The 14,056-nt window shown below is 47.8% G+C and overlaps 1 protein-coding gene across 2 annotated transcripts in view; it reads right to left on the reverse strand.

The window, feature by feature from the left end:
- The window catches only part of JAKMIP2 (janus kinase and microtubule interacting protein 2), a 241,153-nt gene that overhangs the window by 120,091 nt on the left and 107,006 nt on the right, over positions 1–14,056 (reverse strand). For both annotated transcript variants that reach the window (XM_063928047.1, XM_063928046.1), the window contains exon 2: positions 7,784–7,833. The gene's annotated coding sequence lies outside the window, so the exon portion shown is untranslated. The remainder of the gene's footprint in view (positions 1–7,783; positions 7,834–14,056) is intronic.

The following is a 14,056-nucleotide window of genomic DNA, read 5'->3' on the forward strand; positions in this document are numbered from 1 at the left end:
GAGGACAGGAACAGTGAGAGATGCATTGGGACTGGAAGTGTCGAGTGGGAGGAGGGGCTGTCCTTTTTCTTCAATTCAGTGTCCTGGCTCCCGGCTGACCCCGCAGCGCAGCAGGGGACTCTCCATCACTAGCGATGTGCTCCCTCCACAAGTGCACTGTGTGCGAGGCACACTCTGCACACACCTAGTTACCAGTGACGTGCGGTGAGGGCAGTGACTGGTGAGGCACTGGCGGCGCCACCTCCCCCCCCATCCTGATACAAGACCCCCCCCCCCCCAAAAAAAAAAAAAAGCACAGGGTTTCCCTTCTTTTACAAAGACCAGCACTAGGCTGAACCAGCCAGGGGGAGTAATGCCATAGCAGGGGAGACACTCAGTGTGGGGTCCCCCTGCCATAGCATTAAACACCGCCCAAACCAGTCAGCCCAGGGTTGGAATTCCTCAGGAAGTGGGGACCCCAAAAATTTAAATCTGGTCCCCCCTCCTGAGCAACAGCCAGCACTGGGCTGAAGGCCCAGTGCTATGCCCCGCACTCCTGGTGGCGGTGGGTGCAGAGTTCATGGCATACTAATATTGTTCCTTACAGTCGGCCTACAGGTCCCAGCAAGCCTGCCCAAGCATGCCTGCATTTGGAGAACCATAAGTGCCAGCATGCCCGGACATTAAGGGCCTGCTGGCACTCGTAGTCCGCCTGTAAAGAAAATATTAATATAAAAACAACACCACCTGATGTTTTAATATTTTATTGTGCTGGACCTTCACCTGGGGGAGGCGGCATTTAAGTTCTTTTGCATGGCCGCCCCCACTCCAGTATTTCCGGCGTCTTCACCTGGGGGACGGCAGCCTTTAAGCTCTTTTGCATGGCTGCCGCCTCTCTAGGGCTTTCGGCGTCTTCGGGAGCTCTTGACTGCTCCCTCCCCGCCGCCGGACTGACCGCCACTACCTCGCCGCTGGCTTATATAAGCCAGTTAAGGGGGCGGGGCAATTACGCGATGAGACGTGATTTGCTCGCGGTGGCCATCTTCAATTTCAAAAATTACGCTGAGGCACCATTTTTGAAATTGGAAGCCGCTCTCCGCTGCCGAACTCTGCAGAGTGGCTGGCAGGGGCTGGATCCTCTTGGATCCAGGTCTGCCGCTAGCCACCCTTTCCCCGCCGGGTCCCGCCGCCACGATGCCCACTGCGTCGCGCCGCCGCATGTGCCAGCTGGCCAGCGGATACATCTGGGGGACTGACAGGGGCATGCATTCATGTGGTATGAATGCACGCCCCTGTCATTGAGGCACCAGTATAGGTGCCGCTTCACCATACATTTTCAATGAGCTTTTACAGCCCATTGCTTCACCCTACCGCCTGCCCGCCCCCCCGCCGCCGGGACTAAAAAAACATAAAATTGTAATAGACTATGGGGGAATGTAATAGCCTGTGAGAGGCAGGAAATGTGTGACTTTATGCGAGTTCTCCAGTTTTTTTTTTTGTGGCTATCATTTACACGGCAAAACAAACCAGGTTTTGCGATGTAAATTATTGCTGCTTTAAAAAAAACGGGAGACCTTGTACAAAGTCTCGCACTTCTTGCTTCTTACATTCAGTGCATTTATTACATTTTCCCCCTATATACTATATGTCTGCTTCACGAACCAGTTCAAATGCTTCAAGTCACTTGGGTACTTATTACAGTCCGGCAATTAATTTTTTTAAATCATTTTCTGTACTAGTTGAGAGTTTTAGGGGTTGTCCTGCACAGAGATAGTTTTACGGGATTCAGTTATGTGACCGGCGGTCAGGAGACCGCCGGATATAATACCAACATCGGGATATCAACCTTTGAAAATTCCGCCGGTCGGCATGCAGACCAACAGGGACTATTCCCACTCATGGGTGTCCACGACACCCATAGAGTGGAAATAGAATCTATGGCGAGCGCAGCAAGCCACCGAGCCCCATGTAATTTGCGGTTGACTCCTGCCTGCTGGCAGGCTGGCGGGCACCATTATTTTTCAGAGTGGCTGCGTGTGTCGTCACACAGCTACCTGAAAACACTGTTGACATGCCCCCATTTGGCCCGTCATGCCCCCGCAACACCGTGCTGCTGCCCCCCAACGGACGCCGCTGTCAATCACTGTGCGGCCGCAGCCTTCCTCAAGATGTAGGGTCGCATATGCGCACAGTGGCCATTACGTATACGCAGACCCCCTGGATGCACGTCTGCGTCCAGGTCTGAATGACTCCCATAACCTTTAATAATGTCATTGAAAAGATGTATATAAATATAGCTCATTGAAATAACAAATGAAAGTATAGAAAATTAGTGACAAGTAATTCTGCTTATTACACACTTGATCTGCAGATATATCTACAGGCAGATCGACAGTGTGTTGTGCATACACACTGCCCGATCCGCATCGACTGACGTCACTAACTGTGCGGGCATTTACATGCACCCGCCCATTTGCGCTGTCGATCACCGCAGGCTTGTGCAGTGAGCGTATGGGCAGTCAGCTGACTGGCAGTACACTCAGCACAAAGCGCCGATATATCGACCATCGGCTGTGCTACAGGGCTGATGCGATATGTCTGTGAATTACAGCGTTCACATACATTCAGTTGGGATGCATTTAATTTTCCAGCTGTTGGGATCCCGGCGGTCAGGATACCTACGCCGGAATCCCGACAGTCAACAATGCCACCAGCCGGAATCCCGGCGCAACAGGACTATTCCCACGGGTGTCCACAGCACCTACAGAGTGGGAATAGATCCTGTGACAAGCACAGCAAGCCACCGAGCCCGCAGAGTGGTGAGTGCAGCGAGCCCACAAGGGGACTCTTTGCGCAGGGGGGATGCCGCTGTCAGGACATTGACAGCTGGCATCCCGTCCGCCGGTAAAGCATACAGAATCCATATAGTTGGTACACACTGGCTGACGGACTATCAATATATTGATATATTATATCATCAATTGAACGGCCGCTATATCGGCCAGTGTGTACATACCTTAACACATATAAGTGATTTAAAAAGCTGTTGACCGCAGTGGTGTCCCTTTATTTATCCATTCTATCTATATCTATCGTTTACCAATAGCTTTTAGAAGTTTTGAAATGAGTCGTATAGGAGAGTGTAATACTGTATAGTCCCAAATTAATATTAATCATTTCTCTCAATATACTGTACTATGGTGGATGTATTGTGTTTTATTATTTCATTTTATTTTGTTATCTTCCCCACAGAGCATACTGTAAACCCTCTTTTCCACTAAAATCCTGGGTCTGATACGGGATTTGGAACACGGTTCCATGCCGGGTCAGACCTGAGACTTACACTGTTCCCATTGTGGTGGCGATACGGGATATTCCTGGGTCGGTGAGGTTCACACTGCACATGGGCGCAGTGCCAGAAAATGTCAGATCTCCCATGGAACAGAGGGGATTGGGATTCTGATATAACAGCTGTCACTGGGGAGATGGATGGGGAGAGATTACAGCCTCCCCGTATGAAACAAGGGGGTTTATTTACTAAGATTCGTAATTTCCGAAAAAAGGTCAAAGTTCAATCACGAATGACATCGACAGTGTAAAACTGCAACTTTTTGAATGGATTACGACTAATTTACTAAGCTGTCGTATTCGTGTTTTTCTTTGCTTCCGATGTCGATGTCATTCGTGTTTTTTTACCTAATTTAACGGCAGTGATTAGCAAAACACTGCCGTTTTTTTTTACAATCAATCTCGGCCGGATTTGTGTGATCCGTGCTGGGTTTTTTTTTTTGTTTTTTTTTAAAGTAAACAATGTAATTTTTAAAAAAAAAAATGCGTGGGGTCCCCCCTCCTAAGCATAACCAGCCTCGGGCTCTTTGAGCCGATCCTGGTTGCAGAAATATGTGGAAAAAAATGACAGGGGTTCCCCCATATTTAAGCAACCAGCATCGGGCTCTGCGCCTGGTCCTGGTCCCAAAAATACGGGGGACAAAAAGAGTAGGGGTCCCCCGTATTTTTAAAACCAGCACCGGGCTCCACTAGCTGGACAGATAATGCCACAGCCGGGGGTCACTTTTATATAGTGCCCTGCGGCCGTGGCATCAAAAATCCAACTAGTCACCCCTGGCCGGGGTACCCTGGGGGAGTGGGGACCCCCTCAATCAAGGGGTCCCCCCCCCCAGCCACCCAAGGGCCAGGGGTGAAGCCCGAGGCTGTCCCCCCCCATCCAATGGGCTGCGGATGGGAGGGCTGATAGCCTTTGTTGTAAAATAAAAGATATTGTTTTTAGTAGCAGTACTACAAGTCCCAGCAAGCCTCCCCCGCATGCTGGTACTTGGAGAACCACAAGTACCAGCATGCGGCGGAAAAACTGGCCCGCTGGTACCTGTAGTACTATTACTAAAAAAATACCCAAAAAAACACAAGACACACACACCGTGAAAGTATAATTTTATTAAATACATACACACATACATACATACTTACCTTAAGTTCCCACGCAGGTCGGTCCTCTTCTCCAGTAGAATCCAAGGGGTACCTGTTGAAAAAATTATACTCACGAGATCCAGTGGTCCAGGCTCCTCGGCAAATCCAGGGTTAATCCACGTACTTGAATAAAATAAAAAAAACGCTGTCACGACCACGAACTGAAAGGTGACCCATGTTTGCACATGGGTCACCTTGCCCCGAATGCCAGAAACCCACTTTGCCTTCTGGCTAAGTGGGTTTCTTCAGCCAATCAGGGAGTGCCACGTTGTAGCACTCTCCTGATCAGCTGTGTGCTCCTGTCTTCACTGACAGGCAGCACACGGCAGTGCTACAATGTAGCGCCTATGCGCTACATTGTAACCAATGATGGGAACTTTCTGCCCTGCGGTTGACCTAAAGTGACGTCACCGCTGAGCAGAAAGTTCCCATCATTGGTTACAATGTAGCGCATAGGCGCTACATTGTAACACTGCCGCGTGCTGCCTGTCAGTGAGGACAGCAGCACACAGCTGATCAGGAGAGTGCTACAACGTGGCACTCCCTGATTGGCTGAAGAAACCCACTTAGCCAGAAGGCAAAGTGGGTTTCTGGCATTCGTGGGAAGGTGACCCATGTGCAAACATGGGTCACCTTTCAGTTCGTGGTCGTGACAGCGTTTTTTTATTTTATTCAAGTACGTGGATTAACCCTGGATTTGCCGAGGAGCCTGGACCACTGGATCTCGTGAGTATAATTTTTTCAACAGGTACCCCTTGGATTCTACTGGACAAGAGGACCGACCTGCGTGGGAACTTAAGGTAAGTATGTATGTATGTATGTGTGTATGTAATAAAATTATACTTTCACGGTGTGTGTGTCTTGTGTTTTTTTGGGTATTTTTTTAGTAATAGTACTACAGGTACCAGCGGGCCAGTTTTTCCGCCGCATGCTGGTACTTGTGGTTCTCCAAGTACCAGCATGCGGGGGAGGCTTGCTGGGACTTGTAGTACTGCTACTAAAAACAATATCTTTTCATTATCACAAATGGCTATCAGCCTCCCCATCCGCAGCCCATTGGATGGGGGGGGACAGCCTCGGGCTTCACCCCTGGCCCTTGGGTGGCTGGGGGGGGGGGACCCCTTGATTGAAGGGGTCCCCACTCCCCCAGGGTACCCCGGCCAGGGGTGACTAGTTGGATTTTTGATGCCACGGCCGCAGGGCGCAGTATAAAAGTGACCCCCGGCTGTGGCATTATCTGTCCAGCTAGTGGAGCCCGGTGCTGGTTTTAAAAATACGGGGGACCCCTACTCTTTTTGTCCCCCGTATTTTTGGGACCAGGACCAGGCGCAGAGCCCGATGCTGGTTGCTTAAATATGGGGGAACCCCTGTCATTTTTCCCCCCATATTTCTGCAACCAGGATCGGCTCAAAGAGCCCGAGGCTGGTTATGCTTAGGAGGGGGGACCCCACGCAATTTTTTTTAACAACAAAAAACACTTTCCCACCCCTTCCCATTGATATACATGCACGGATCTCATGGATCCCTGCATGCATCTCAAATCACGAATAAAAAAAGCAGGTCTGTTTTTTTTTAGGACTTTTTTGCGAATTGTAATTTTTCACGGCAGTGTTTTGTGTTTTTTTGCTTAGTAAATGACCGAGATTCGTATCTAAACAGGCGTAATTTGACCGATGGTGTATTCATTCGTAATTTTTTACCTGAACTAGCAAAAAATTACGAATGCCCTCATCACTGCCGTGATTAGTGTTTAGTAAATGACCGAGATTGACCGAGATGACACTTTGATGAAAAAACGGCATCTCGGTCAAAATCGGGAGCTTAGTAAATATACCCCAAGGATGGGGTATAAACCGGAACGGTCCAGACCATACGGGGAGGCTGTTATCTTTCACTTCCATGTGACAGCTGTCACAGACAAGGTTCTGATTTGAGACAATCAACACGCTGTAAACGGGTCCTGTGTAAAACCCTGCTCGGTATGACTGGAATATTTGTAATCCTGCTCCCCACAGTATATTTCAATTCACAAATAAAGACTGTTGCCAAATATATTGTTACAGATTCCCCCCCCCCGGGAAATTATTGTTATAGTATAATGCAGGGACACAAATCTCAATGTCACTCTCACCTTTATTGGTGTTCATGGGCTCTTTTCACTGCCTGTATTGGTTCATGATAATGTGTCATTCAAGCATAATATTATTTGTCTGCCTGTTCAATGGCCTCATCACTTTGCCTGGGCTGTTTATTGTACTCCAGCCTTAACTGGTATTTTATTTCCTTGTTTTAGGAGACACACTTATTTGTTTTTAGTAGTTCCCTATTATGGATGTTTACTGCATAGCACTCAATACATTGCCAGTCATTGTTTGTTTTTAAACTTTGAGGTCAATAGCAATATCTATTGCACTTTAATTTTGTGGCTTTCCGATTTATACGCATATGTTTTAATGATCTCCGATAAGGCAGCAGCTGTCTGTGTTGCTTTCTGACTCTGTGTTCCATATTGCATGGACAGAACTCAAACCTAGGCAGCATCTCAACCAGCGTCTCTCATGGCATCTTACTCTGAGACGGCGGTTAGACACATCTAAGCCGCAAGCTGCATTTAGCAGCTGCTGTGTTTTTTTCTTATGACTGTCAACATTTTGACCCTGTTGACATTTTGGTGTCAACCTTAAGATTTGTCTATATTTTAACTACAGACATTTTGATCCTGTCGATATTTCAACCGGTCTATATATTGTTATGTCTACATACTGATTGTTGATATATGATCCATGTCAACATTTTGGTTGTACCTGTCGACATTATGGTGTCTATATTTTGAATGTGTTTTACCTGTCTAACTGTATTCATTCCATAATATGAACAAGGGCACTACTATGTGGCATAAAATGAACTAGAGCACTACTACGGGGCATAAAATGAACTAGTGCACTACTATGGGGCATAAAATGAACTAGGGCACTACTATGGGGCATAAAATTAACTAGGGCACTACTATGGGGCATAAAATTAACTAGTGCACTACTATGGGGCATAAAATGAACTAGGGCACTACTATGGGGCATAAAATAAACTAGGGCACTACTATGGGGCATAAAATGAACTAGCGTACTACTATAGGGCATAAACTGAATAATCACTATGGAGAGAGGTGTCTAGTAAAATTGGTGGGACTTCAAAATGGTGCTATGGGGCCCACTAAGTTCTAGTTATGCTCCTGCCCCATATATACACATAATCTGTTCCTTCCACCTGAAACATCAGATCAATATCACATTTTGTTGCACCATAAATAAGTCACACTCACCTGTGACCTCAACCATCTACATCCATCGTCTCCAGTCCTCCTGTCCATATCTGTTGGAAAGAGAAACACAACAGGGTGAATATGTGTATTCTACAGGAGAACTGGTATTGGAGCAGTAAGAATGGAATTATTGAGCCTTTATAATACCCAGACAGTGTCTGCCCATGTAATACAGCAATACAAATGTAAAAACATAGTCTTCAAATATGCAGAGATTGGAGAATCCAATATATACGATTACACTATTATAATAGGTATCAGTGTCGGACTGGGGCATGAAGGGCCCACCGGGGAATGCAGTGGAAGGGGCCCATGTTTAGGGGTGTGGTCAGTCTCCAGGGGGTGTGTGGTCAGCCGCTACATTGGATTGCCTAACCATTAGTGAGTGCATGGGCTGGGCCCCTTGACAAATATATAAATATCTGCTAGTGCATGCATGTTAATGTACCACATAAATATTGGCAATGCACTGTAGAGAATACATCATAGTCCTGTGCAGTATAAAGTAACATATGTATAATGTATAATTCAAGAACACAGTCTGGAACCTGATCACTAGAGGAGGAGGAGGGTCCCCAGGCAGTGGGGCCCACTGGTGGTTTCCCTGTACCCCTGTGGGGTGGTCTTCAGTATGCCGGCGGTCGGGCTCCCGGCGACCAGCATACCGGCGCCGGGAGCCCGACAGCCGGCATACCGACACTTATTCTCCCTCGTGGGGGTCCACGACCCCCCTGGAGGGAGAATAAAATAGTGTGGCGCACGTAGCGCGCCACCGTGCCCGTAGCGTGGCGAGCGCAGCGAGCCCGCAAGGGGCTCATTTGCGCTCGCCACACTGTCGGTAAGCCAGCGGCCGGCCTCCCGGCGCCGGTATGCTGGTCGCCGGGAGGCCGGCCACCAGCAGATCGTAGTGAACCCCCCCTGTGGGCCAGTCCAACCCTGAGAAGTATGCTCCTTGCCACGTCTCAGTGGGCAGTGTAAACTAATGACACTCTACAGGGCTTGCAGACTACAGGGCCTCATTTCTTTACCAATATAATCATAAATACTTAATAGAGAGCGCTTAAATTACAATCACATTTATTACATATTAAAAAGTACATATAGATAAAAATAAATCATATTTATATACATAATTATGCATGTATGGCACTTAAAAAAGCTGTAAGACACTTCAATTGATGCTGATAAACTGTGTAGCTCCAAAGTATTCTTAAAGTTCATAAGTATATAGGCAGTCCATAGCCATATATTGTGTATCTTAATAGGCTAGTTTGGCCAGAATTACTTGATATCCAGTTATTTATATATCCTAGGAATTCTTTGTGTATAAGGATATATACAATTGCTATAGCAAATTTTGCTGTTATTATGACTGAGTCCAGATATTTAAATGGATACAAAAGCTGCAGTCATTAGATCCAAAATATCCTGATGTGTGCACTCACCAGGACCCGGTATTAACCATTCGCCGCTCTACTTCACTTTTATACTGCTGGCGTAGTATGGGGTTTATACAAATTACAGTGACCGGTAAGGTCAGTGTAACGTTTTCACCTCACCCCGCCGCAGGCTGGAACGTGATGCTTCTTATTGAATGGAGCGGCCAGCGGCTGTAGCTATAAACCGCAGGCTGTGTCTTTAACCGGAACAAAGCTGAATATGTGGTCTCAGTCTGCTCGGGCCAGGACAGACCAAATGTCAGAGCTGGATTTGGGGGGCCGGGGGCACTTAATACTGGGGGGCCCTAAAGATTCAAATTTTTGGATCGGGTCTTAGGAGGTCATTTAGATCTGATCGCTGCTGTGTGTTTTCGCACAGCGGGTGATCAGATCCGAACCGTGCATATGTATGTACCACAATGCGCAGTCGCGTCAGACAGCTACAACGGGCATAGGTGGTCAGCGACGGGATGGTGCGAAGGAACCATTCGCACGGGCGTTCGCAAGGTGATTGACAGGAAGAGGCCGTTTGTGGGTTACAACTGACCGTTTTCAGGGAGTGTCCGGAAAAACGCAGATGGGCTTAAGCGTTTTCAGGGAGGGTGTCTGACGTCAGCTCCAGCCCCGATCAGCAGGAATCAATCGCACTGGAGGAGTAAGTCCCGGGTTGTGTAGAGATTGCACACACTGCTTTTTAGCAGCTCAGCTGCACATGTGATCGCACACTTGCACAGCCAAAATACACTCCCCTGTAGGTGGCAAACTGGGGTGTGGCCAAAAGTCACACGCCCATTTCACTTCATGATGGGGGCATGGACATTGCTTCCCCAGCAGCCTCAGCCTCATGCGCACAGTAGTTGGGAGCATTATGTCGCTCCCTTTGCTCCTGCCCACTGATGGGACAGAACCCAAAAAACAGTACTGTCCCATCACATCGTGATTGTTGGGGCGATATGCATATGCACATACATATATACAGTCACATACAGTACTTATACACATACATAGGGGTAAATTTACTAAGATTCGTGTTTTCCCGTTTGAGGTCAAAGTTCAATCACGAATGACATCGAAAGTGTAAATATGCAACTTTTTGAATTGATTACGACTAATTTACTAAGCTGCCGTATTCTGCATTTTCGGGTTTTCCGATGTCGATGTCATTCGTTTTTTTAGGCAGTGTTTTACGTGAGTGACTTGTAAAACACTGCCGACTTTAATACAATGAATCTCGGCCGGATCTGAGAGATCCGTGCTGGGCTTCATTGTGCACTTTGTTAAAAAAATAAATAAAGTTTAAATGTAAAAAAAAAATTGCGTGGGGTCCCCCTCCCTAAGGCAAACCAGCCTCGGGCTCTTTGAGCCGATCCTGGTTGCAGAAATATGGGGGAAAAATGGACAGGACATACAGTGTCATACAGTACAGGAGCACACAGCCGATCAGGAGGGTGCTACAACGTGGCGCTCCCTGATTGGCTGAGGAAACCCACTTAGACATCAGTCAGAGTGGGTTTCTGGCATTCGGGGAAAGGGGGCCCATGTGAAAACATGGGTCCCCTTTCAGTTCGTGGTCGGGTATTCGTTTTTTTATTTTTTCAAGTACGTGGATTACAAAAGGATTTACAGAGGAGCCGAAAACACTGGATTATGTGAGTATAATTTTTAATTTTTTTCTACAGGTACACCATGGATTCTACTGGAGAAGAGGACCGACCTGCGTGGGAACATAAGGTAAGTATGTGTATATGGAGGTGTGGATGGATGTATTAAAGTTATACTTTCAAGGTGTGTGTGTAAGGGCCCTCATTCCGAGTTGTTCGCTCGGTATTTTTCATCGCATCGCAGTGAAAATCCGCTTAGTACGCATGCGCAATGTTCGCACTGCGACTGCGCCAAGTAACTTTACTATGATGAAAGTAATTTTACTCACGGCTTTTTCTTCGCTCCGGCGATCGTAATGTGATTGACAGGAAATGGGTGTTACTGGGCGGAAACACGGCGTTTCAGGGGCGTGTGGCTGAAAACGCTACCGTTTCCGGAAAAAACGCAGGAGTGGCCGGGGAAACGGTGGGAGTGCCTGGGCGAACGCTGGGTGTGTTTATGACGTCAGCCAGGAACGAAAAGCACTGAACTGATCGCACAGGCAGAGTAAGTCTGAAGCTACTCAGAAACTGCTAACTCGTTTGTAATCGCAATATTGCGCGTACGTCGGTCGCAATTTTAAGAAGCTAAGATTCACTCCCAGTAGGCGGCGGCTTAGCGTGTGTAACTCTGCTACATTCGCCTTGCGAGCGAACAACTCGGAATGAGGGCCAATGTCTTTATTGGGGTATTTTTTTAGTAGTAGTACCACAGGTACCAGCGGGCCCATTTTTCCGCCGCATGCTGGTACTTGTGGTTCTCCAAGTACCAGCTTGCGGGGGAGGCTTGCTGGGCCTTGTAGTACTGCTACTAAAAACAATATCAAACACTTATCACAAAGGCTATCAGCCCCCCATCCGCAGCCCATTGGATGGGGGGGACAGCCTCGGGCTTCACCCCTGGTCCTTGGGTGGCCCGGGGGGGGACCCCTTGATTGAAGGGGTCCCCACTCTCCCAGGGTTCCCCGGCCAAGGGTGACTAGTTGGATATTTGATGCCACGGCCGCAAGGCACTGTATAAAAGTGACCCCCGGCTGTGGCAATATCTGTCCAGCTAGTGGAGCTCGGTGCTGGTTTCAAAAATACGGGGGACCCCTACTCTTTTTGTCCCCCCGTATTTTTGGAACCAGGACCAGGCGCAGAGCCCGATGCTGGTTGCTTAAATATGGGGGAACCCCTGTGCATTTTTCCCCCATATTTCTGCAACCAGGATCGGCTCAAAGAGCCCGAGGCTGGTTTGCCTTAGGAGGGGGGACCCCACGCAATTTTTTTTCTGAAAATTTATAACATTTCCCCCCCCTTCCCACTGAAAAACATGCACGGATCTCATGGATCCGTGCATGCCTATACAAACACGGGATAAAAAAGCAGGTCTGTTTTTTTTTTAGCACTTTTTCACGATTTGTATTTTATCACGGCAGTGTTTGGCTATTGTCGGCAGTGTTTGTGTTTTGCACTTTTTAGTAAATTCCCGATCTCTAGCAAATTGCAGGCGTATTTGACCGATGGTGTATTGATTCGTGATTTTTTCCTAGGACTTCCAAAATATTACGAATGCCCTCATCACTGCCGTGATTTTTGCTTAGTAAATTACCGAGATGACACTTTGAAGAAAAAACGGCATCTCGGTCAAAATCGGGACCTTAGTAAATATACCCCATACTGTCACACACATAAATATACATATGTACAGTCGCACACACAGTCACATGCATACTGGCACATAAGTAGTCACACACATACATATGTGCAGTTAGACACACATGCATACAATCACACATATATACATACTGTCACACACAGTCACACACATAAACATATCCCTCTTACACATATACACAGTGCCCCCCTCCTCCCTCTCACACATATTCATATAGTGTCCCCCTCCTCCCTCTCACACATATTCCTATACAGTGTCCCCCTCCCCCTCTCACACATATTCCTATACAGTGTCCCCCTCCCCCTCTCACACATATTCATATAGTGTCCCCCTCCTCCCTCTCACACGTATTTATATACCGTGTCCCCCTCCTCCCTCTTACACATATTCATATACAGTGTCCCCCTCCTCCCTCCTACACATATACACAGTGCCCCCCTCCTCCCTCTCACACATATTCATATAGTGTCCCCCTCCTCCCTCTCACACATATTCCTATACAGTGTCCCCCTCCCCCTCTCACACATATTCCTATACAGTGTCCCCCTCCCCCTCTCACACATATTCATATAGTGTCCCCCTCCTCCCTCTCACACGTATTCATATACCGTGTCCCCCTCCTCCCTCTTACACATATTCATATACAGTGTCCCCCTCCTCCCTCTTACACGTATTCATATACAGTGTCCCCCTCCTCCCTCTCACACATATTCTTATAGTGTCCCTCTCCTCCCTCTCACACATATTCCTATACAGTGTCCCCCTCCCCCTCTCACACATATTCCTATACAGTGTCCCCCTCCCCCTCTCACACATATTCATATAGTGTCCCCCTCCTCCCTCTCACACGTATTCATATACCGTGTCCCCCTCCTCCCTCTTACACATATTCATATACAGTGTCCCCCTCCTCCCTTCCCCCTCCCCCCTGTCATACATATTCATATACAGTGTCCCCCTCCTCCCTCTTACACGTATTCATATACAGTGTCCCCCTCCTCCCTCTTACACATATTCATATACAGTGTCCCCCTCCTCCCTCTTACACGTATTCATATACAGTGTCCCCCTCCTCCCTCTTACACGTATTCATATACAGGGTCCCCCTCCTCCCTCTTACACATATTCCTATACAGTGTCCCCCTCCTCCCTCTCACACGTATTCATATACAGTGTCCCCCTCCCCCCTCTCACACGTATTCATATACAGTGTCCCCCTCCCCCCTCTCACACATATTCATATACAGTGTCCCCCTCCTCCCTCTCACACGTATTCATATACAGTGTCCCCCTCCTCCCTCTTACACGTATTCATATACAGTGTCCCCCTCCTCTCTCTTACACATATTCCTATACAGTGTCCCCCTCCTCCCTCTCACACGTATTCATATACAGTGTCCCCCTCCGCCCTCTCACACGTATTCATATACAGTGTCCCCCTCCGCCCTCTCACACATATTCATAAACAGTGTCCCCCTCCTCCCTCTCACACGTATTCATATACAGTGTCCCCCTCCTCCCTCTCAGACGTATT

The sequence above is a fragment of the Pseudophryne corroboree genome, chromosome 6 (assembly GCF_028390025.1).
Source record: "Pseudophryne corroboree isolate aPseCor3 chromosome 6, aPseCor3.hap2, whole genome shotgun sequence".
In the NCBI taxonomy this organism is placed as follows: domain Eukaryota; kingdom Metazoa; phylum Chordata; class Amphibia; order Anura; family Myobatrachidae; genus Pseudophryne; species Pseudophryne corroboree.